The sequence below is a fragment of the Phyllostomus hastatus genome, unplaced genomic scaffold, assembly GCF_019186645.2.
Source record: "Phyllostomus hastatus isolate PE091 unplaced genomic scaffold, TTU_PhHast_1.1 phas_contig_196, whole genome shotgun sequence".
In the NCBI taxonomy this organism is placed as follows: Eukaryota; Metazoa; Chordata; class Mammalia; order Chiroptera; family Phyllostomidae; genus Phyllostomus; species Phyllostomus hastatus.
In genome coordinates this window covers 15,782,848-15,808,559 of record NW_025333709.1, presented here as the reverse complement: position 1 = coordinate 15,808,559, position 25,712 = coordinate 15,782,848, and positions in this window count along the sequence as shown.

Here is a 25,712-nt window from a genome sequence, read left to right as displayed (position 1 = left end):
ACAAATGAAGATTATAGTGATCCTAAGAGAAATACCTGACATGAGCATAGTGTTGAACAGTTTAGAAACCCTTTCAAATCTCTGAAGCGTGTAAATACTACTATCCCATCTTCCAAGATAGGAAAACCAAGGTTGAACTGACTGATGACAGTCACATGTGGGTAGTCAAACAGCTAGAGAAAATTGTTTGATTGCCTGAAATAAAGATTCCAGGTCCCAGCGTTTCAAAAGGGAACTTCTAAGCAAATGCCCAATACCCTATGCAGCTATAAGGTAAATGTATTTTGTTCATCACAACCACATTCTTTTTAGTACATCATGTATTTGTGCATCTATTTAATAGTTTATAATGTGCAAGACAAAGTACTAAGTATTTTTTAGGTCTAAAAAGATGAAAAAAAATTCTACCTATGCCCGCACTCCTGAGCGCATGCCAGGGAAGATTGAAAGGTAGGCAGTGACCATATGTCCTGATCCTAAGATGTCATTATTGAAAAACATGTAAATGACATTGAGAGGGAGAAGGAGAGAAAAAAGAAATGCAAAAAAAATGCATGCATTGCAAAATATAGATACATTTCAGAACTGTTCTGATGGGGAGGAAGAAGAGACCACCGGAAAGGAAAGATCAGGGCATTCGGAGCACGTGGCGGGGCCCCGAATGGAGAGCCACAGAGGCTGGCAGAGGCTCATGCTGCCTGCAACACAGCTCTGAGGGCTGGCAGAGCCCAGAGGGCGATGTGAGAGCCCCTCGTCACCAGGAAGCAGAAGTCAAGCTGATGCTAATGGAGCAGAAGTGGGGATGTGGGCACCTGTGTACCAAGACCACTCCAGCTGCGAGTCTCAACACTAAAGCAGAACAGATGGAGATGGCAGGCACAACAGGTTCCCTGCTAGCTCCAGCTCTTGCCGCCACCAGTCTATACCCCCTGTAGACATCAACCCAGTGCTGAGCTGGAAAGTAGGAGCCGGAAGAAACCCAGAAAAGGAGCTGCACATGCAGACAGACCTCCTTCCCCGGAACCAGGATGCCATGCTGGGGAGGGGGAGCGGGAGAATATTTGGTGAAGATTCTTGCATCTCACCAAATATCAATTCTAAGGACACTAAGTTTTAAACCAGCAGAACTTTGTAGTCCAGGATTATGTTTTGTGACATGTCTTAGCCTATTTGGGCTGCTGTAACAAACTACCATAGATGGAGCGGCTTATAAATAACAAAAATGCATTTCTCACGCTTCTGGAGGCCAGATGTGCAAGATCAAGGTGCTAACAGATCCAGTGTCTAGTAGATGTTGGCTTCCTACCCCATAGAAGGCTGTCTTCCTTTCGTACCCTCACACAGTGGGGAGCAGAGTAAGCAGGCAAGCTCTCAGCTCATCTTATGAAAGCACTGATCCCATGAAGGACTCCACGCCCATGACCTCATCACCCCCGGAGGCCTCACTTCCAAATGCCATCACGCTGGGAATTCAGATTTCGACATATATATTCTGAGGGGCCTCCCAGTCCATAATATGCCATAAGGGGCGATGAAATTGTTCGTGACCTACAGTGAGTTCGATCACAGAAAGCTTAAGTTGTGTGCACTGTCATTGTTCCCAGCAGTTGAGGAAATCAGAGTAGTAGTAGCAGCTAATATTTGTTGAACCTTTGATTTTCCCAGAAATTAGGTTAATCATTTACACGGATTGACAGATTTATCCTCCTAAGTAGATAGGTACTACTGTTACTTGTATTTCATAGATGAGGAAACCAAAGTAAAAATGCTATAATATACATATATATGTATACCTATACATAGGTATCATATAGCATATACATATATATCATATATACCTATACACACACACACACACATACATATATACATACGATATATATACCTATATACACACATATATGTTTGTGTATGCATGCATATACATATATAGGTATATGTACATATGTATACCTATATGATATATAAGTATAGGTATACATATACACTTATGTTAAAGGAAAAGATGTTAAAAGCCATTTTATCCTATTTTTTTAATAAAACAGCAAGTGTCATCATGATGAGGGATGAGTACTAATACCACTTAATACCCCATGAAACACCATCCAGTTAAAACATGTATTCCACCCTGGCTGGTGTAGCTCAGTGGATTGAGCACAGGCCTGCAAGCCAAAGCATCGCCGGTTTGATTCCCAGTCAGGGCACATGCCTGGGTTGTAGGCCATATCCCCAGTATGGGGTGTGCTAGAGGCAACCATACATTGATGTTTCACTCCCTCTCTTTCTCCCTACCTTCCCCATCTCTCTAAAAATAAATAAATAAAATCTTAAAAAAAAACAACCCAAAACATGTATTTCCCAGCTTACAGGGGCTGCCCATCTGTACCACGTGAGAACAATGATGTTCGCAGGCAAACATAGGATGGACATGTGGTCAATGCCTGTATTTCTTCCTTCTCGATGGAAGATCCCCCTCTCCTTAAGATGCTACTCTGGCTCCCGGCTTCTAGGCATATGGGTTATATAATCTTACAGCTACGGAAACCGATTGATTTAATTTTCAATCGGTTCCCCTCTCTGTGCCTCCATTCCCCTCTGTGCACAAAAGGATCAACACCACCACCATCTCGGTGCTGTAGTAACAGCCAGGGATAAGGCGCGCAGAATACTCCACATAAGATCTGGTGCAAAGCGGGTTGTTATTTTCACATCCTCACAGCCTCACTCTCTCAGCTGCCTGTTCAGTTAGGAAACAAAATGTTCCTCTTTGGCCCCATAAAAGGTATAGGCAAAAATTTCAACGTTTTCCCCTCATAAGACACTTTACTAGCAGCATCTTGAAAATCAAAGCACTTTTAAAGACACAAAGGAACAAATTTCTAAAAGAAAGATATAAAGTTTCCAACCATGATGGGTTTATTATCCCAATTAAGATATTCTCTAAATCAAATCCCTTTCCTAAAACAATGAAAACAGCATTTTCACTTTTTTATTTATTTCCACCCTATGTCTTTTCAGAAAGAATGTGAGGTTGCTAAGAAACAAAGGCAACAGATACTATGAGATCAGTTTAAAAAAAAAAATGGGGCAGAAAACTGGAAATGAGAAAAGGAAATGAAATCAATTTGCTCTTCCAAAGGCTCACCCAGACCTCTGGGCCTTAATGTCAGACCTGGACCTGAGTGTCTCGCCAGCTGGAGCATGAGCATTCGTGTTGTTCCTAGGAATTTAGACTTTCTGTGTCTCACATACATTTGTTATTTGTTCCCCCCAGCAGTTCAGTGAGGATGGCATCACACTTGCCATTTTACAGGTAAGAAAACTGAAGCCTTGATAAAAAGCAAAACCATCAGACCTGGGCATCGCGTCTTTGTTCAGTGCTTTTCCGTTACCCTACAGGCCCCTACTTCTCGGTACAGGGAAGATTTTTGAAGCAGAAAAGGACTTTAGAGGTTATCCAGTCCATTCTCTCAGAGGGCTGCTTTGAATAATGCATGCATGTCAATACTCACATTAACAGTATTAAATGTAATAAAATAATATTGAAATTTATGAGCACCTGTGGTACATGCCTGGCAACACACCTGGCCACTTTGCTTCAGGCCCAAGAAGGGGCCTTTTCACGACACGGAAATAAACGGAAGGTCAAACGATGCATCGGGCGTGACCCAGGCCCCTTCTGGTTTGCTCATTTCAGGCATCGAAGGTCTAACAAGATTCACGTTATTACCACTGATAAGTCATGAATTAGGCAATTTTTAAAAGTCTCCGTGGTTAAATAATGCTTAACAACATCACCTTCCAGAAGCACTTCTCTCCCAGTCATGATTCGCCTTTCCTAATGACTTCACTCAGCTAGGATTTTTTAGTGTTTTTTAATTGCGTATTTTATGATGTTTTAATTTTATGTTTATTCATTATTAATCATCTTTATTATTTTTTAATTGTCGATGCAGCATCCTAAGCAGGGAGAAAGAACACTTCACAAATATGCATATTAATTTATATGCCCTAAAATAATAATTAGGATTTTAATAAAATCACTTCTCTTAATAGGTCTCTGTGGAATGCAATTTCCCCACCCTTTAATAAACTAATGAGATATGAGGTGAATATCATTAAGCACTGTGCTCACATCTAACCGAAAAATTTGAAGCAATAATAGTAACACTTCAAAATATTTACCTAAAGGCAAGTTGCTGGTTCTCCCAAAAAAGCAGTCTAAGAGCTGCAAATGGAGAATAAAATCTGCAAGTGTCCTCCCTCCACCTGGCATCTGCTGGGAGGAGGAACATATCAGCACTGCCCGCCTCATCCTGGTCTCCCGACCACTTTGTCCCTGCTCCGTCTGGGGAAAGGGCTCCCTGTCAGTGAAACACGACTCAGCAAAGCTTCCTGAGTTTCAGGGCCACTCAAGGTGCACACCTGGAGGACAGAATGCCTGTCATCGGGGATGCTGTCACACATCCAAGAGTGACACCGAGCTCTAGAAACCGCAGGTAAGCCTCCCAGGCTCACAGGTGTCCCATAAAGGAGAGGACTGCTGGTCGGGGTGCATGAACAGTGGAACAGAAGGGCAGGACAGGGAGCGGAAGCCACTCATGTGAGGTTTCCCGTACGGAGAGCCATGTGGAGACACAAGGAGGCCACAAGGAGACTGAGCACACGTGGCCCTTCAGCAAACACATGACATTGGATTTGCCATTGACTTCTCCTGCTTCTCTGTTGTGAACACAGAACAGGAGCTGTGAGTGTTCTTCCCCATCCCTGTGGAGGTTTACTTTTAATACCACACACTGACGTAGCTTTCTTGTCACTTGACAGTTTTAATAATCGGCTTCCATACTGTTGTAATCAGCGGCAGTAATTTTTAATGCTGGCATTTCCCCCTCTGGGCAGAGGATGCTGCAGCCATTATGGAATTAAAGTAATATTCTTCCGGCATCAACTTAAAATAGTATTATCATAATGGCTTTGTGGGCATATCTGTTACTGTAGGGGTTCAATGTGGTCTTATAAATCTTGTTCATTTTCTGAATGCGATCTGTACACATCTTTCAATAGAAAAGAAATATAAATGTCAGTGAATCTTCCCATGTAGGTGGAAGGTTTCTTTGTTGGTTTTGTTTTAATTAACTGTTAGCACAATTCCTTTCATATTACTTTAGTGTAATCCTTTGGGGTCTCTGAGAACAAACCAGTTCACTCCAATAAAATTACTGCCATCATCCTAGTTACCAGACTAAAGTTTATTGGAACGTGACTACTAGAAGCAACTGGTCAGAAGAAGCATGACTCCCATGAACCCTCCACACAGGGTACGTCTGGAACCACCTCGCCTGTGATAGGTGGACTCACACACGTGCTCATCCGTTACAGTGTAGATGCAGCTCCAGACATTTTTAGAAAAGCATTTGGTAACTATGAGAATGAGTCCCTCTTGTTCCCTAAATGACTCATTGAAATGTCATTGTAAAATCTTCTGTGATCAAGTCCAGTCCCCATGATGTCATGACATTCGGCCCAAGAGAAGAACCACGGAAATATGACATGCTGAGACTGAAAGGGAAAAGGCCTCTCAGATCCCTTAGCTCCCAGTGGCCGTGTTACTAATCCAGAAGCCAGGGCGAACCAGGATGCGATGTGTCCAGAGGTGACCCCAGCAATGTAGCAGCCTAAGGAACAGATCTGGCGGCAGCAGGACACACTTCAGAGAGCAGGGAGCAAACGTGGGAAGTAAAAGTCTCTTTAGCAAGATGGCAGCAGGGAGAGACAGTCCTAAAACATAAATAGTTTTTTTTTTCTTTCCATGTATCAATCACAAGTGCTTAGAGTGTTAGAAATTACAAAATCTCGCTGTGAGTGACAAAAATAAACAGGGATGACAGCAACTTATGGTCTGAATTCTGAGAATTAAATATAATGTCAACATAATTTGAGATGTAAAATAGGAAAAAAGATGCCTTAGAGACAAAAATGATTTCGCGTGAATAAGCAAGAAAATCAAAATATTGTAAGAGTTGCATAATAAAAGGCACTAGCTAAGCTGGAGAACGAGTGACCCAAGAAGAATGGACGGAAAAGAGCCCCTGGAGCTTGGGGAACGAGTCAGACAGCTCAGTGTTGTTGGCAGAGGAGACAGGCCTTGGGTCATGACCCTGAGTCTCCTGATTCCTGTGTGTGCCTCTCGTGGAGAAAGAACGCGGGGCTATCTTATCCCATTGCCGTTAAACATTCATGTCCTAAAACCAACTCCCTTTGTTCTAGGGTTGTGCTTACCAGGCAGTCTTCTCATTTTCGATTCACTTCCGCAATAGATTGGCCAGCATTCTAGTCTAGTTATAAAGGTAGTTAAATTTAGCTTGGTAAAATACTCATATTAGAATCCCAGTTAATATTTCCTTGATTTTGAGTTTATGTAAGTATATTTACCTGAATCTGGCCTATAGAAACAATTGGGAAAAGAATGAAGTATATCTGAATAGTTTAAGCCTGAAATTGGCTAAGAATCATTTTTTCCCTTTTCCCCTCTTTTGCTGTGCCCCTCCTCTCCCTGAAACTTGTTGATTTCCCATTGTCTGTTCACTTCATTACAGCCCGATTCCCACTGCCCACATAGCCCCTCCAGTTTATAAGTTTTAGTTCTCCAGTATACAACTATAACTAAGACCCCTTACATCAGTGCCCCATTCAGGATAACTCTTTGCCCTAGTTCATTTTTATTTTTATTTTTATTTTTATTTTTATTTTTACTTTTACTTTTCTTGAGAGAGAAAAAGAGAGAGAGAGAGAGAAGCATTAATGTGAGAAAGAAACATCACCACAACCAAAGACCAAGTCCAAAACCTAGGTATGTGCCCTGACTGGTAATCAAACCCACGGCTCTTCAATTTATAGAACAATGCTCCAACAAACCCAGCCACACTCCGCTTTAGTCCAATAAGATTAGATCAGATAACGGAGGACTCAGCCTTTGGGCAGAGATAGTGGAGCTAACAAGTTAGACTGAGATTCTCACGTCTCCCCATTTTGTTGCTTTTTCTTCACTCCTCTCCCCCAGACTTAGCCATAATACTGTGCTTTCAAGCCCAGAGAGAAATCCCCCAACCTGACCCCTACTAAGACCCACTGGTTGCCTTCTTGTTATTCTTAACCGGAGAGAGAGCCCAGGATTCTGTATCTTATATGGGACTGGAAACCAGAAGGTCTGGGAGACAGTTTAGAATGTCTTCATTAAACGACCACACGCCCCTTGGATCATGTCGACTTGTGTAGAGTCATGGACCTTGACAACCGGAAAGGCTCTGAGGGATCATCTATTGTGACCCTGCTATTATGACCCCATTTATATTGCAAGACTTCTCCAAAGTCACACAGATAAGAAACCAGAGTTATGACTACTGTGGCCCCCAAGTCCATGTTTTTTTCACTCAACCAGGGCTGTTCTTCCTGTCATGATTTCATCAGCAGTGAGCAAAAGACTTGAACTCAAAGGGACTGTTATCAATGAACTTCCAGAATACAACAACCTCCACAAGCTTTTCAATATTGGGTTGTTTATCCCCTGTTTCAACAGAAACAATGTGGGGGAAGAAACCATCAAGCCAACCTTCACATTTGCAGCAAGTCTGCTAGCGTGGCTCAGCGGGTGGAAGGTAAGAGTTATCCACACCAATGCAAAACATCCTGCCTGAGGGAGAAGCCAGCATAAAGGAAGGCGGGACTGAGAGCTGGGGACAGCGTCCACGTAGTGTCTTTAAGACACCTGGAAACAGGCACGTCTAAGCCAGTTCTGACTCAACACCTGGACATTTTAGTTATGTAAGTAAAAGGGGGGAAATCTCATTTTACTTAGTTTGTGTTATGTCTGTTTCACTTAAAACCAGACAAAGGCCTAATGCAAAGGTGGAATTTGCATGCTGCTTTCAGAGGGGAAGCGACGGTCACTTACAAAGTTCTGGAGTAGGAACTGCAGAGCCCATGTAAAAACTGGCTGATCATGGGAGGAAAGGGCAGGAGCTGGTCGGTGCTGAGCCCTGACCCTCCTTCCAGGCCCCACTTCACCCGTGGAAACTGCGGGGAGTCTACGCACACTGGTAGAACGGTGGTCCTCGAAGCCTGCCAACGTGGACTTCTTCCAAAGCGGGGTCTTTGCATGTGCAACTAAGTTAAGGGTTTTGAGATGAGATTATTCTGAATTATCTGGCAGGCCCTAAGTCCAACAGCAAGTGGCTGGTTAAAGGACACGGAGGAGAAGGCACATGGAGGAAAAGACAACGTAAAGACAGAGCAGAGTGAGGGAAGCCAGGGAATGCTGACAACCAACTGGTGGAGGAAAGACCTCCCTCAGGGCCTCCGGAGGGAGCGCGGTCTGGCCAACACCTTGATGTTGGACTTCCAGCCCCCAGAGCTGCCAGAGACTAAATTTCTGTTGTTTCAGCCAAAAAGTAAAATAAAATAAATAAAAATTAAAAGAGGGCTGAGCATTCAGGAAGTGTTGAGCTAGAACTATTATTTGAAAAGGAAACAAGCGCCCTCTCCGTGATGCAGTTTTCTCATCTGTGAAACGGGAGACAGAACCTGTCTCCGAGGGCCATTGTGAGAATCAAATGATCAGATCACTGACTGGCACCCTGGCATCTATATAGTCATACGTATTTTTTATTAGACATAAATTAGAAATAGAAGTTAAATATAATGGCGAACTTCATTTGGGCTACACCCTCATGGTGGAGACCTCACTGCCCCTGGCCCAGGGCACAGGAACCTGGGGTGGAAGGGCCCAGAGAGTGAGGGTTCATAAAAGGGTTCACTTCCTCAGCTCTGAGCCCCACATAGATTCCAGCAGGCACCCTGCTTCATGAGTGCCTCACTGACTTGTGTGTACATTTTAGCTCTGCTTTTTCTATTCTGAGGAATCAAGATGTTATTTTCTGCTGTGGCAGCCACAGTACTAACACTGCCAATTCGTGGTCCGAAAAGATTGGTGAGCTGTCTCTCTCATAATTTCTAGCGCAATGATCTTGCCAAACTTTTAGGTTTTAAGAAGACATCTTGCCCAGCTCATTTCCAGGCATAGCACAAGTCAGAAAACCCGAATAACAAACTCCTCTCTGTAGGAAAACACTCACTTGTGGCAATGAACTTCCATCAATCTTTTGAACTCTGCCTCTTCTGTGTTTGTGATGTGAATAGACCTTGTGATTAATTATCAGCATGAATAATATATGACTGTGAGTCCAAGAAACATGTCAAAGGTTCCAGAGAGTTTTCTCCCCAGTCTCACACACGGCGTTCTTGCAAACACATTCCATTTTAAACATATCAGCACATTTGGGGATAGAAACTTTTTGGTTCTGGCGTTCTTGCAGTTGGCTCATTAGTGAATAGCTCGTGCAATCAATAAGTTACTGACCTAGAGACTAAGAGTTTCTTATCTCTTCCTTTGCATGTTCAAGTGTCTCAGAAATAAGGATGAAACTATGTCCCTCTCCCTCTCCCCCTCTTTATCTCTCCCTCTCCTTCTGACCCTCCTTCCCTCTCCTTCTCCCCCTCCCTCTCCTTCTCCCCCTCCCTCTCTTCCCTATGTGTTGCAATAATCAGCTGGAACAGAGTGGACTTTGGCCAATGTGTAATGCTTTCCAAGCCAAAATGTGTCTTTTGGTCACCTTGCCAGTCCCTCTCACCACCAGCTGAAGCTTCTCAGTTAAGTGACAGGCCTTTTTAATAATAAGTTGAGGCTTTGCAGCAATTTGAAATTTGGGGATAGCATGTCCGATATCATATGACAAGAAACATTTCCAGTGAAGGATACAGGTCAAAGTTCCACAGGGAAAATAGATTACATTAAAGCAAGGAACATTCTTTATGACAACATTTGTGCTAGGTTAAAGCAGTGATGCTCATTTTTGTGGCATGATTTCCGCATGCCCGATTTTTTTTTCTTTCATGACTGAGGAAGCACACAGTGTGGGAGACCGCATGCGCAGACTAATCCGGTCGGCCAGCGGAATCAAAAGGACTGTTCGTGAAGGACTAGCAGGCCTGTACGCGCGCATGAACACTTTGGGTGGCCATCCACAACACTCCAGTCCATACTCTTGCTAGTCTGGGTGGCATGAGAGCAGAGTGAGCACAATTGCTTCCTTTAGGGGTGGGCCAGCTAACGAGCATTCCTGGCGCCGACTGCCCAGCATGTCGAAGATCCTCATCCTTTGACTTCCAGAGAGAGGAGAAACCACTGCATTCACTGCATTCTGTTGTTTTCCTTGGCGAAAGAAAAGCCAAGAAAGGCACAAGTCTCCTTCCTTCTTCAAGAGCGGACAGGATTCTGTCTCAACCTGCGGTTGCACAGACCTAGGATTCACTTCTCACCTGACCAGTACTCGCTCTGGGGACGTTAGCAAATCATTTCAGTTCTGTGCTACTCAGTCCCTCACTTACAAAACGGACTTAATCATGCTAACCTCTCAGAGCTCTTGCAAGAATTTTATGTCAAGTGACTGACATAAAGTGGGAGCCTGGGAAAGAGCCATTATCGGTAAAAACTTCAGAGAAAGTAAAACTTAAGAAACAGAAGCCCTCGAGGAGAACCATAAAATACTAATATTATTAAAGCAACAAAGCAACCATAGGAACAGTATTATTGTTGTTAAACTATCTCAGTGATAGCGTGGAAGCATGGCATCTATAGGCAGTTCTATGTATTATAATCAGGATTGTCTAGAAATGACCAGGGTTTTCCTCTGACTTGTCTGACCAATGAGCTAGCCGGCACTGGGGCTTACCCTATCTCGCAGCACTGGACTAGAGGGTTCCTCCCCCAGCAGGAGGGCCTGCAGTGGCCCACAGGCCCCCCAATCTCTGGGCACTGGAAAGCTAGTTTTCCCAGACAACCCCTGTAGACAGCAGCACCCGATTCCAGAGTACCCTAATTCCACGCAGTATATGTGTCTTCTCCCTCCACACCACACTCACTGGGCAAAGCTCCTTTCTGATGTTAGATTTGCCGTCTGGTACACATGTCTCCGCATAGTGGGAAGGGGTGAAGGATCTCTGTGGGGTCTCTTTTATAAGAACATTAATTGATTCATGAGGCTCCGCCCTCATGATTTAAGCAGCTTCCAAAGGTACCATCCTAGAGATTTAAGCACCTCCTAGTACCATCATTTTGAGGGTGAGGATTTCAACAGGTGAATGGTAGGGGAACGCACACACTCATGCCGCAGCACCTGTAGGAAAGCACAGTGAGAAGGGACACGTTGCCTGCCCTGAAATGCAGCCCCGAGGCCCCAGGTTGCCTCTTCTTGGGGATAACAAGCCATTTCAGGACTGTGGATTCTCTTTTCTCGCTCGCCCTTGTTTTACAAATTTCCCAAGTGAAGCCTGTTTCTTCACCAGACCTGCTGACAGCATGGCATTTGTCTATAGCCTGTTGCACGATTGCCCAAAACTCAGAATTCTTTTTCAATCACCCTCAAGATTCATGCATGAGTCCTAGTCACATCATCTATCACCAAATGGGCACAGAGTCTGTTCTCCGGGCAGAGCACTTTCCTAACCCCAGGAGGGCTAATTAATTAAACACTACCCCTGCCCTTGAAGGGTTTCGTGTTTGTCATTACCACACTGCTGCTCCATATGTCTAATGGCAAGGAGAGAAAACACAACACATTTAGTAGAACAGAACACAAATTTGTCTTCAGTGGTCTCTATATCACCCACGATGGAGAATAAATCATGAACCCCACTCAGGCACTATACTGGCCACTTTATAGACAGTGCTTTACAAAATTCCCAGACCAACCCCGTGATAAGAGAGCGGAGGTTCAGAAAGGCGAAGTAACTCGCCTTGGGGTCACACAGCCAGTGAGTGATAAATAAGCATTTTAAACTCGGCTCCGCTGTGGTAATAATAAGTTATCCTGCTTCCTAAACAACTCGAATAGCTAAAGGGAAATGCAGAGCAAATGAATTGGGCTGGACTTAACACCCGCACACTTAGTCTGTTTTTCTCCAGCCACTGAAAGTGTGCCCTGAGGGCCTGAGGGTCTGCACGAGTCTCCGTAAGTGACTCATTTATTTCCGAGGAGTGACTTAGACGCTAAGAGAGAAAACAAGCCGAGTGGAGCTAGACACACAAATCACTTCCCAAAGTATCCTTGTCCACTGGTCCGCACTCGTAAGGTTTATATTTAAAACCCTGTCATATTCAAAATGCTGAAGGTATAAGGTGAATTTTTACACGGTGAAGAGAGAAGAATGAGAGCAGGATTTCTGAAGTTATAGCAAAGTCTAAAAGTCATGCAAATAAAATAAAGTGATATATTTTGAGTTTTGCATGAACCTGTCTCCATTGTCTTTCAAATACTGTTGTTAGGGGCCTGTGGCCCAGCTCCCCTAAAACAGCTATAGAAAGGCAAGTAATAATGATAATATAATAATAATAAATGAGTTAAGGCTGCAAATCACTTGAATGTACCTTATAAATTTTATTAATACTACCATCCACAGTAAATGTATTGACCAAAAGGGAGGTAAAAATAGAACTCATGTTTGTTTACAACCAACAGTTACTGGGTCCTGTTTGGGAATACAATACCATCTAATCTTCAGAGGGTGAACACTCATGTTTATTTGGGGTGTCCATCATCTGATTCTCCTTCTTCTGTGTAAGGAATTCTCCCCCCGGTTCCTCAAGCTGGACAGCCGAGCCTGCCTCCCTACCGTGGAAGCTGCAACCCTTGCAGCCAAAGTCCAGAGCGTGCGGCAGTTTCAGGCAACCACTTGCGCCCGCACCAGAGCTTGAGCGGGAAGTGGTGAGAGACAGAAGCAGGACGAGAGTGCTCCTTCCAGACTGGCCTCGTGGCTTCGCTCTTTAGCCGTTGTCCTTTCTGCACATCCATCGAGCCTGGTTCCCCATCACTTCAGGTGGTACCTCCAGTAAATAAAACATCTCTGCCTCACCCAGCCAGAGCTGGCTTCGCTGTGGGCTATTCATAGCCCTGACAGACCCAGCTTACAATCTATTCTTTGGCATGAGTATTACTGTCCCTATTATATTACTAAGGACATCGAGGTTTAGAGATAGCCAGTGATCTTCCCAAGGTCACGGAGCTTGTAAGGGGTAGTGCATAGGTGACTGAATTGTGGACAGCGTATTGTCACTGTGCTTTGATGAGAACTACACAGTGGTCCCCAAAGCAGGTCTGAGCATCCCCATCACCAGATGGAAGCTGCCCAGGGAGAGACGGTTGCCTAAGGGTCTTTTCTCTGGAGTTGTAATTTGCAAGGTTGAATTGTTATGCAAATTGATTTATTTTAGGAGACCAAGCTCATATGCTGTCTCTTCTGAAAGAGCATTCTGATTATCCCAAGTAGAAGTGAGCTCTTTCTTATGTAATATGTGTGTTTTGATACTGATATTGCTACAATGGTGTGTTTCTTCAAAGCCACCGACCTGGGGCCCTTGCACAGAGTTTAACCACAAGAGATCCAGGAAGTTTCACCTGAGCTCCAGCTCTGATCGCCCCACGACAAGGGAATGATGCAGAAAGATGAGAGAAGCTCCTTCCTTGATGCCCCAGCCCACCAAGACTTGGGAAATGTGCAGCTTCTCTGAACTGGAGGCTGGGCATCACAAGGCTGTAATTTGTCACTGTCTTGACACAGCGAAGGAGCAATGAGGAAAGGTGACTACAGGACACGAGGTCATTACTTCGACACTTAGAAAATGTTCCTAGCCCTGGCTGGTGTAGCTCGGTGGATTGAGTGCTGGCCTGCAAACTAAAGGTTGCCAGCTCAATTGCCAGGTCACATGCCTTGGTTGCAGACCAGGTCCCAAGCTGGGGGTGTGCCAGAGGCAACTGATTGATATAGCTCTTGCACATCGATGTTTCTCTCTCTTCCTCCCTCGCTCTCTCCCTAAAAAGTAATAAATAAAACTTTTAAAAATGTTCCTTATTTGTACAAGGTACTTAGTGGGTCCCACTCAAAGGAAGTCACAGGAGTCTGAAATTTTGAAGTTCAAGTCTCTCCATCCTCCACTGCTCACACAGCTCAATAAATAGACTTGGTAGGTAGAGAGTGGCTACATTTCAAGGAGTAATGATTGAACTTCCCTACTTCCTATGAATGAAAAGCCTCCCATACGGGAAAATAGACACAGGGTCTTATGTTTAAATACAAAAACCACTGGAAAGTTTCCTGAATGTTTCAACAGATCTTCACCAGAATTAAGCAGGACCCACCAGTGGCCCTTGTCGTTCAGGGGAGGAAAGGCTGTGTCAACCCTGCCCCCACCTAGAAAATCTTAAACACGCGGCACAGAGACCCTGGCCATGCTCAGTCTGCCTGGGCTCCAACTCTGCTTCTGTCATTTGCTACTCACACGTTTCACCCAGTTACTTAGCTTTTTTTTTTAAGATTTATTTATTTTCAGAGAGGGAAGGAGGGAGAGAGAGAGAGAGAGAAACACCAATGTGCAGTTGCTGGGGGTCATGGCCTGCAACCCAGGCACGTGCCCTGACTAGGAATTGAACCTGCAATGTTTTGGTTCACAGCCCGCACTCAATACACTGAGCTATGCCAGCCAGGGCCCAATTACTTAGCTTTTTATGTATCTCACTTTTCTCATCTATAAAACGGGAATCATCACAGTACCTATCACATAGCTGTGCTATGAAGAATAAATAAAATCATTCCTTTAAAAGTACCTAATGGAATTCAAAAACAGGTGCTCAAAATGTCATCTGTCCATAAATGTCCATATATCTTTTAGCTTCTAGGTAAAAATGAGTTAACAAAAACCCAGGCGATTTTGTAGTGAGCCCTGCTACCTCCACACTCCCAAGCGTCGTGAGAGGCCAACTCATTTCCATTCCTCAAACCTCATTTCCACTTGTGCAAGAATAGATAACAACAGATTACAACAGTTCTCACTGGCTTGAGGGAAAGGTTAAACACACACAAAAAAATATCTCCAATCTCCTTTTTGAGTGAATCTTCTTTCTCCGAAACTCTGAAGGTCCTCATGAGACTTGCAGCCAGAGGAGCAGGGGGCAGCTGCCGCTCGTCCAGGGGGCAGCTGCCGCTGAGCCCCAAACCTGACTCCAAGGGCCCTGTTTCTCTGACTCTGCAGTGAGCTGACAGCAGCGGCCCCTCGGCTCTCTCTGTCCCCATAGAGTTTCCAGGGAGCCCCGCAGAGCACCGCCTGGGCTCTCTCCTGTGGCTTCTGCTGCTCTAGCCCCTTCCTTGTGCTGGCGTCCTCAGCTATGATCAACAGACTCTCAGAATAGAAACATAAAAATAAATAAAATGTGTCAAACGTAGCTGAAAATTGGCATGGGTTCATTAAAAGCTTTCCAGAGGCAAAAATGGGGTGTCGCTGGTTCTTGAGCATGCTGACTGTAGTCTCGCATTGGGACCTTTCCCCACACTGCTCTGGGTGGGGGGCCCTCAGCACCTCACACGGCGGGGGGCTCCGGCTCCAAGCCAGAAGACCGCTTCCTTAGAAGCATCCCCGCCGACCACTCTGCCTTAGTTAACACACATACACCAGCTAGTCCCTCATCCTGCACTATTTTATAAAGCTCTTTGATGATATATTTTATTTGTTTGTTTGTTTGTTTGTTTGTTTATGGCTTACTTGTTTCCCTCCCCTCCCCTACTGGAATATAAACTCCTTGAAGGCAGGGATTTGTTATTCCCTGTCTCCCCAGCAGCTAGAGGAGCCTCTGGTACACAGTAGGTGCTCTGTGAACGTTGAATTAATGCATTAAAGAATGGATTCAGTCCCATTGGCTCCGGGATGACGCCAGGTAACTCAGTGGCTTAGATCCCCCCCCAGCTCCTTTCGGTCTCCAGGCTTTCGAGTGGCCAAGCTTTGTCAAGGTCATCCAAGGGCAATGATTTTCATGCTGTGCTTCCTGGCACAGTTTTCCAAGCCAGACCACGCAGCACTACTGATCCACTCCCCTCTCAGAGCAGCTGGGCCTTCGCTGCAGCCTACCGCAGAGGTCTTGCAGTACTCTGGTAGCAGAGTACTCCAAATGAACAGTATCTCTCTCTCTGTGGACCACGAAGGGGAAAAGCTTGAGGAGCACTGCTCCACGGAGCCCGAGGGATTGCAGGGAAGTGCCCCTGGACCGAGTGAGATGCGGGCAGGAACCCAGGGCCCTGACGCCCTGATGCCCAGCTTCGCTCCCACACAGGGGCTCCACGTCACTGCTCAGGCAGGGTTAAAAGGAAAACTGCAGGCCCAGAACGGCGTCACTCTGCTAAAAGCTCTTGATACCAAACCTAGATTTAATATCCAACTTAATTGCAGTTTCAACCTCTCCCAAAAATATAATCTTAATCAGCCAGTCCAGAGTTTTCTGGTCCAGCCCCAGCAAGGTCATCTGTCACCTGGGCCCTCTCCATCCCCCGGAGTACGGAGAGACAATTTGCATGATAAAACCCTTGCCTTGCCTTCCACCCCAAAAAAGATGTCCTGATCTAAAAATAATCCTTTCTTTTCTTTCGCTAATAACCCTCCTGCCCCCATCTTTTTTCCTACAAAAACCTTGCGTTCTGTATGCCTCTCAGAGCGCCTCTCCTGTTGGATGCATTGCTGTCCAGCTCCTGTATCCTTGAATAAAGCCAATTAGATCTTCCAATTTACTCGACTGAATTTTACTTCTTAGCAATAGCGCACTTCCAGAAATTGTGAGGTGCAAGAAATGACTCCACAGCAGCTGAAATCAGGATCTGAGGGACTCGCACAGAAGACGAAGGCTGTGCTCGGAGGCACAGTTGCAAGCACTCCAGACAACCAAACACCCATGCCCCAGAGTCTCCTTGATCACATTCCTTTCAAGGACAAATTATCCTGAAGAACGTGATGCCCACCAGCGTCCTTGACACCTTAGAGAAAATGAGTTTATTCACCACCCACTTCCCTGGGAGGTGGCAGAAGCACCATGACCCTCAGACAATGACCGGAGCCAGGCGGCAGCACAATGAAATGAAGAGAAGAGGCTGCACAAGGGAAGGAGGGGTGCACCAGAGACCATTGACCTGGCCCAGTGTCACCCCGGGCTCCTACCTGTCATAGAGAATGTTGCCCTCTTTGCCCTACTCTGTCGCTACACAAGCTCATCGGCCAGAAGCCATTCACGAGCTGGCAACCAACACTGTTTCCCGTGCAGTCCTTCTCCCCGTTTCCTGCCAGCCAAACACATTTCCAATGGCCTCCATCTGTGGGATACTGCTCCGCACTCAGGGGTAAATTTCCCATGCAGGGCAGCATAATGATTCCCATTCATGTTGATATTATTCATGCAGCTAAAATCCACACACCCCCAGCTAAAACAGGCCCCTGTGGAGGCTGCAGCCCTTACCTATTCAGAAAGCCTTCATTCAGGTAGGTTACGTGTTTGCTCTGTACAGGAGGCGGACGCTCTATAACAGGCTCCCTCGTCGTGCCTTTGAGTCCTTTGAAACACCAGGGAATTTTTATGTGCACTTGTCATCGCTAAGCCCAGACTTCTGCTTGCAAGCATCTGGCAACCAGGGCAGATGACAGGAGCCATGCTCTCAAGCTCAGTGTTAGGAGAGTCTCATCCTTTGCTAATATATTGTCCATGTAAAGTGGAGTTTCTCATCCTCAATGCTAGTGCCATGCTGAGCGAGATAATCCTTTATCGTAGGTGTGTCTGTACGGAGGGTGAGGTGGGGTTCCGTGCATGGCAGAATGGTTAGCAGCGTGCCTGGCCCACCCACTACCAGCCAGTAACACTCCGTCCCCACTGTGATGACTTAAAGCATCTACAGACATTGCCAAATGTCTCCTGAGAGCCTGAACCAGCCCCACTTGAGAATCAGTAACATAAAATAAAACGAAAGGGGTGAAGAGCTATCCCCTCTTATCCTAAAGCCCAAAATGGGAAAGCCAGCCTACACAACAAGAAACTCACACGGAGAGCAAGACACAGCTATTTAAAGGTATCAGGTAAAGCATCAGATAGGGTCCCAAGGCAGGGACAAGAGTCAAGCATTAACTGAGGTATCGTTGGTTCCAGGTTAAATCATTTAGAAACCCCTCGCTGTAAGGGGTCATAGAGATCACTTGGGACGACACCCCAGGACACAAAGGAGGAAACTCAGGTCCGGAAATGGCAAGCGACCCCTGAAGGCTCCCACAGGAAAGTAAGCAGAGCCTGCACTGGAATTCGGGCCCTGAACCCCTAAGCTGTTAACTTACTGCTTCTTACATTTATTCATTTATTTGTTCATCAAGCATATATTTTATAATTTAATTCAATGTAAAGCACTGAGCTCAGGTGACAGCACGGAGACAAAAGAAAAAATATATATATTCCCCAATAATAACTACGAAGACCATTCATCACGTACCTCCTTCAGTATCTACGGGTGAGGCATTTTAGATCTATCATGTCATTCAGTCTTCATTAAAAAAAATCTATGAGGTTAGTGCTAGTTCCTCACTGGTGGTATTGATAGGTACAGTTGAACACTGGAGCCCCGTAATGCATGTGACACTTACAAAGCCCAGCTTTGCAAATGAAAACACATCAAGAGTCCTCTAGGCATGCTGTCTCTGCTACAGCAGAGGGAAGCTGCCCTCACTGCTAGTAAAGGGACACCACCTCTCTACAAGCTACCCACGCTGGGCGGGAAAGAAGGGACGTTCACAGCAACACAGCGCTAGGGTCGAACCTTGGCTCCGCCTTTTCTTCTGCATCCTTTGAATGAACCGTGTAACCTCACCGAGCCTCCCTTTTCCTCCGCATATAATGCAGACTTTAAGAGATCCAGCAGGCATTTAGTCTGATTGTAAAACAAGATCATGTCTTAAATTCACCACATGCAGCCTCTTGTACGTAGTAAATGTTCTCTAAATGCCAGACCTCTTTTCCTGATCTCTCTGTGCTTCAGTTTCCTGATCTGTGAAATGGGGATAATAATAAGGTAGCTACTTTGTAGAGTTATTTCAAAAGCTAAGAGAGCCTATAAAATATGCAGGTCCTGGAGGGTAATAAATGTCAGCCTTAGGTGTTTTTGCAAATGTAAATAGCTCAGGGACATTGTTAATGGATGAATGAAAGGTGAGGACTCACAGATGTACCATACAGGTAGAGCACGAGATATTTTCCTTCCAGTTCCCACACCCCATCCTACCAATCAACAGGTGAGAAATCTAAAATTCTTGAAAGGTAAATAATGTGCCCAGCGTTTCTCAGTAAGCTGGTTCGGGCTTTTTCTGGCTCCTACATGCTGCTCTTCCTACTTCCTGAGACCCTCTCGTGGGCTACCCTGAACCTAGCCATCAGGAAGCCTGCTACGGATGAAAAGGGACACCCATGTCACAGACTGTCCATGTAGGTCCTGTTACAAAGTTCACTGTGTCGCCATTGAGTTTGAAAAGCCAAGACATGATTAATAACAGAGCAATGCCCATGTAAACCTGAGCGGCTGTTGCGTGGACGTCTGCTGAGTCGGCTCCAGGCGCCAGCGAGTCCCTCAGCTCTCGGCAGCTCGCAGCCCCTCGGAAAGCCCGCCGCTGACCGCACCGAAAGCAGGACCCCCCCGCCACACCACACCAGTGCGTCTCCATCACGTCCCGTGTTCACCTCCACGGCACTCGGCAGTATCTGAGAACACCACGTGTATTTGTTTACTTGTCTCCCATCCTAAATGTAAAATCCATGAGGGCCGGGACCTTATTGGCTTGATTTCCTACTCCAGTTCAAATGCCAGAAGAATATCTGATCGTTATCAGGCTCTTCCTAAATATTTGTAGAACTGATGCAGGAATAAGAAAATTTGAACTCAGACCCCTGTGTCCTCCTTGCCAGCTGCTCTTGCAGCCTTGTCCTATCACCTCAGGCCCCCACCAAACCCATATTATACACCCAACAGAAACCCTAGGTTTCGAGCAGATTGGACCTTTTCTTAATCTTAATTCAAGGATTTTTTATTGATTTTAGAGAGAGAGGGAGATAAACATCAATGTGATAGAGAAATAGCAGTTGCCTCTTGTATACGCTCCAACCAGGAATCAAACCCACAATTTCTGGTGTACCAGACGATCCTCCAACCACGTGAGCCACCCATCCAGGGCCAGGTTGAACCTTTTGAGGTGGATTTCAGGACCAGAGCTTTAGTGATCTGCAGCCCAGATATCCAATAGTCTACCATAACATACTTGAATCTATGCACACCAAAATGTTGCCATGTCTCTAAGACACAAGATTTCACTGGAATTCAATTCAGTAAAATTTACCAAGCTCCTTCAATGCACTAGTCATGGGTGGAAGCAAAAGAGACACTACTACCAGCATGATACGGACTATCTGGCAAAGCTTCCCACCCGAAACGATTTCCCCTGCTTCTGGAAATGATGGTGAAAAGATTATGTCATTAGCTTTGGTTGCCCAGAGTATGCCATTCCAGTTCAGGGGCACCATCCACATAAATGGTACCATCTCTATCACCCTAAATAGGGATCAGTTCACGAGATATCTGCCAGGATAACCGTTGACCAGGAATAATGTAACTCAGCACAGACCCTTGGAAATTTGATGGAGACGAGAGATACAGGAAATGAGAAAAGGGTGCATGTGAAAGACAGAAGACAGATCCAAAGACAAACCTCACCCATGTGACCTCGGAGGGCAAATAGCCAGAAACACTTCTTTTGGAACCAAATTAACCTGGGTTTCACCCTGGCTCAGCCATCCATAGATGAAACCTAATCCCCAGTGTGATGGGGCCTTTGAGAGGTGGTCAGGTCATGAGGGGGAGCCTTCACGGATGGGATTAGCGCCCTTATAAAAAAGACCCCAGGGGACTCCCTGGTGCCTTCTACCATGAAAGGACACAGCAAGAAGACGGCCACCTATGAACCAGGAAGCAGGCCTGTACCAGACACCGAACCCGCCAGCATCCTGAGTGTGGGCTTCCGGCCTCCAGAACCGTGAGAAATGAATTTCTCTTGTGTCTAAGGTAGGCTACGGTACTCTATTCCTTCAGCCCGAAAGGACGAAGCCATTTGGCCAATAATTGCTTAATGTCTCTAAGGCTCAGATTCTTTTTCTGTGGAGCAGGGATAATAATACAATCCTCAGAGATTTCCCGTGATGAAAAATGAATTAATATGTGCAGAGTGCTTAGCATCAAGTCAGGGTCAATAAGTGATATTCATGATTATTATTCTGAGCTTGCTTAGACCTCAAGACAAGGAGCCAACAGCCGTGCAGGCTTCGGAAAGACCCTTTGAAGGATAAGAAACATATCAAGGGACAGCACTCCGTAAACGGCTCTTTCACTGCTCCTGACAGAGTTAAAGCAGCTTCCCAAAGTGCCCTGGTCCCCAAGGGCCCCTTCCTCACCAGGACAATCTGCTTCTCCCTCGTGTGCCCTGCATCTTCCTGCTCCCATCTGCACCAATTAGCGGGGAGCAGATTGCCGGAGACCCCGAGAGCACGGAGAGAGCAGCAACGACATGCCAGGAGGGGCGAGTCTTCGGAGCCCCTACAGGTAATGGGGTCGAAAATGAAGATGTATCCGGGGAAGAGGAATTACAACTCTGCTGATTAAGTGATGAAGTGAATGGAGATCAAAAACGTGGCATAAATTATTAAGGAAACGCTCACGGCTCCAGGCAAAGGCAACCAAGGAAGGGAGCTGGGTATCGTTAAAGATTATAGCATTAACTGGCGGCCGTAACCTGAGGCCTCGCCGTGACACAGAGGAGAGGAAATCTTACTCCCAGTGTTTTCTATATTTATTAATGGTTTCTATATTTTCAAAGACACCCTCAATTCCCTAGTTTGCTGGCTCTGCCCACTGAATAAATATAGGAAATGATTTCAGATTAACATAAAAACACAAGTTTACATCTGCCATCAGAAGAACTGAGCTGAACTATTCAGATAAGCTATCTGGATTCTAGATGGGATAATTCAAATAGCAGGCCCGAGAGCCAGCTTCAGAATGCTTTTCTAATCAGCCGTGCGGGTGCCCGCGTAGCATTCTCCCGTCTCCACGACAGTGTCAGCCATCTGATCTGGAAAGGAGAGGTGATGAAGAAGATCCTGGTAAACAGAAACTAGTATGAAAATCCAGCCCATGTATACGTATGTCCTTACGGAGGGTTTAAGCATGTTTACCCACTGATATATTTTTCCTCACTTTAAATTATTGTGAGAGCACTGTCAGTCCTGTCTCCCTCTGAGCACAGGTGTAGGACTGAATCTAGTGCGTGGAATCTCTGCCTCTGTCTCTGTCTCTCTCTTATTTCCTGGGGACACTGACTCTGAGTGTTTGCCACAGGAGAGATTCTGTGGCTTAAGGCGGGGTTAGCAAAGAGCATGCAAGATTCCGCTGCCGAGGAAAGCAGAGAACGTCCAGCTTCCCATTCCCTCCAGAGATTAAAGGAGAGGCATCTCACCACTAAACCCCCTCATCCCCGACCTAGTTTGAGAGAGGGTCCCAAATCTCACAGACATAACCAGCTGGTTTTTATGAGGCTGGAAGCCTCTCCATCACGTTCCTAACAAGTGGCCATTCAGACTTTGCTTGAATACCTGTCGTGATGGCAAACTTATGATCCTTTACAAAGGTAGCTCATACCATTTCTGAATAACTCTTCCCGGCCAGGTATATGCAGGGCAATGGGTGGGAATAAATGTATCCATTGATTAATCAATCAATGAATGGCATTAAGTCCAGGCTGAGGGGGCAGAGGTAGCCATGGCAAGAAAGGGTCATCACAACTCTGCTGGACACCCTTCCCCCAAATCCTTTCTCCTGCACGGCTGGCAGGCTGTGCACACAACTGTGGGTCGGGAACAGTGCGCCCTTTTCGTCACCTGGATCTCCGTCCAGATTCGGACCACCCGCAGGACTGTGGCAAAAGGAAGACAAGAAATTACTCAGGAAATATTACAAAGCACTGCATCTGCTGCCTCCATTCGATTACAGCTGGGGAGTCACAAAAAATGCCTTCGTGCCCTTATCCATAGTTCGTTGTCTAAAATTGTGTTTTTTATCCTAGTGACAGAAGTAATATATTTTCATTGTAGAAAATCCAAAAACATGGTTAAGCGCAAAGAAGAGAATAAAAATCATCCATAACGCCACCACCCACAGATAAATACTGTCATTTCTGTGGATCTCCTTCCAGGGGACTTTGTATGTTTATTTTGTTACTTAATTGGGATCATATTTCTCATAGTGTTTTATCAGTTGTCCTTATTTAACTTAATACTCCACTATGAACATTTTCTAAGTTATTAAATTTCCTCTTCAATGTAGTCTTTAATGGCTATAGTGTTTGTGTACAACAGAGGCCCCATAACCTGCTGACATTTATAGTGTGCACACATGCTATGTATTTGTAGTACACTTGTCGCACTATGGATGGGTACTCGGGCCGTGAGCAGTTCCATGCAACATTCCATACGACAGAGGCAGGAAGAGCTCAGAATCTAGATTTAAAGGGTCCAGGAGAGCTTCTCTGACGAAGTGGCAGCTGAGCATTACTTTTCAGATTGTAAAACATGATAGCACACATTACCTAGTTAGCCTCCCAACCAACCTGGCCTTCCCTTCCCCCTCACGTGACTGAGCAGCAGACAGACGAGATTTCTTCCCGACTCTAGGTGCTAACCTCCCTTTTCTTAGAGCATTTACTTTAGAAAACAGTTCTCCACTCCTTTAAGATGTAAATCTTTTTAAAAGCTCCTTGTCAGTTTTATGACCCAAGAATGATTTTCTCAAGGATCTGAGAGCCATTCATTGGAAATGATGGGGAAGGAAGAGCACACCCCTGTCTCTGAGTTTCTGTCGGGAGGTGGGACCCTGACTACCGCAGGCGTCTTGATCCTGTTGTAAAATTAACCCCTGTGGCGGAGACCCCACAGCTTATTTTTCCTTCAGGTGAAGACAGCAAGCACAGATGGCCTATAACCGCCTACCCATCCCAATCCCAGGCCCTAACAACTCTCTGACCCTTCATTTGGGCAGAATTCAACTCAGAACCAGTTCTTATCTCTCTCCCCTATTACAATACTCTTGAACAAAAAGTCTCCCTTGCCTGTTAAACTTTGTCCAGTGCAATTTTTGCTTTAACACCATAAAAGTCTTAAAAGGCATCCCATCCTATTGTGTATGAGAGAGAAACATGATTGAGGGAGAAGTAACCAAGCCAGGAACTCAGGGACCACCTAGTGGGGGCCTTGGTAAACTGTCTGAGTCCCCTTTGCATTCTTCCTTTGTTGCACTGGAAAAAAAAAAAAAAGGTGTAATTAACTGCAGTGGTTTAATTACACTGATGAAAGCCTTGTTGATCGCTGACTGCCTCCTCCACGGCTTCTTCACCCACCAATTGAGACCAATCGTAGTACCTGTTTACAGGCTGGTTGTGAAGATTAAATGAGCGAGTGCACGAACAGCGGCAGTTCCTGGCACACACCGAGCACTGTTCATATCAACATTGTTATCACCATTGCTAGGAAGGAGCACGGATGTTGGAGTCAGAACAGGCGGGATCAAATGCCAGCTGCATCCCTTGCTGGGTGAGTGAATTAAGCAATTAACTGTGTGCTTATAGATTGTTGAAAGGCTTCAATTAAATAGCATTTGCAAAGCAAATGGTTCACATTAGTCCTGTGGTAGGCAGAGTCTAAAATGGCCTCTGAAAGTTCTGGCACCCCATTATTTACTCATGCACTAATCTAGGTGTTACAGGGTGCAGACAAGAGGGGGGAACCCCAAATGGGCATTTGAAATGGGGTCCAGAACTCAAGGTGTCCAGGAGATTTTAAGATGTCTTCTCCCCTTCCCCCACAGGTGTGAGTTGGGGGAAGGGGCACACAGAGCAAGAACATGCAGGGCAGCTTTGCAGCTAATCCATGGCATGGTCATTTAACATACCTATAGCCTTTGGCTGGTCGCTTAGATAGACTAAATAGCTATGGTCGTGCTCTGGGCCAGGGGGATGGAAAGGGACCCCCCCCACCCCCGCAAGATGTGTCTGGGGGGCAGGTCCCCTGAGTTACAATGCCTGCGTGGGAGCTCGGAGAAGATTGACTCCATGACATGGGGTCACACCTGCCCAGACCCACGATGGCGACCAGAAAAGCTGGAAAGGACAGCAGACTGAGGGCAAGTGTGGCCGAGTATGGGAGGAGTTGGAAATGGGGCTGCAGAGGAAGACTGGCATGGGGATTTAAACCCAGACGCGGCAGCCACTGGGCAGGGGGAGAACCATGCGTCTTTAGCAGAGTGAGGACTCCCGCAGCCCTGTGAGAGGAGAATCACCATGTGGCTTTAGCAGAGAACCACCACTTAGCTTTGGCAGAGTGGCAACCCCGCACCCCGCAGCTCTGAGGAGAGAGGCACGCAGTTTTGGCTGAGTGGGGAGTCTCATGGCCCTGAGAGAGAGAGGACCACGCGGCTGGAGCAGAGATCCCAGCGACACAATTGAGGGTGTCAAGAACCCAGGGAATTCTCCCAGTCAAGACGGATCACTGGGAAGAACTGGGAGCTGCCTGAGCCATGGACTTCTGTTTCCTTTCCTGAGATATGGTACCCCAGACTGGGCAAAGGGGGAAGGAAGGACTGTGTGTGTTTGTGGGTGTTTTAAGGGACTTTGGGATTTTGATGAAGATATTAGGTCACTACTTTAAGTTTGTATAGCATTA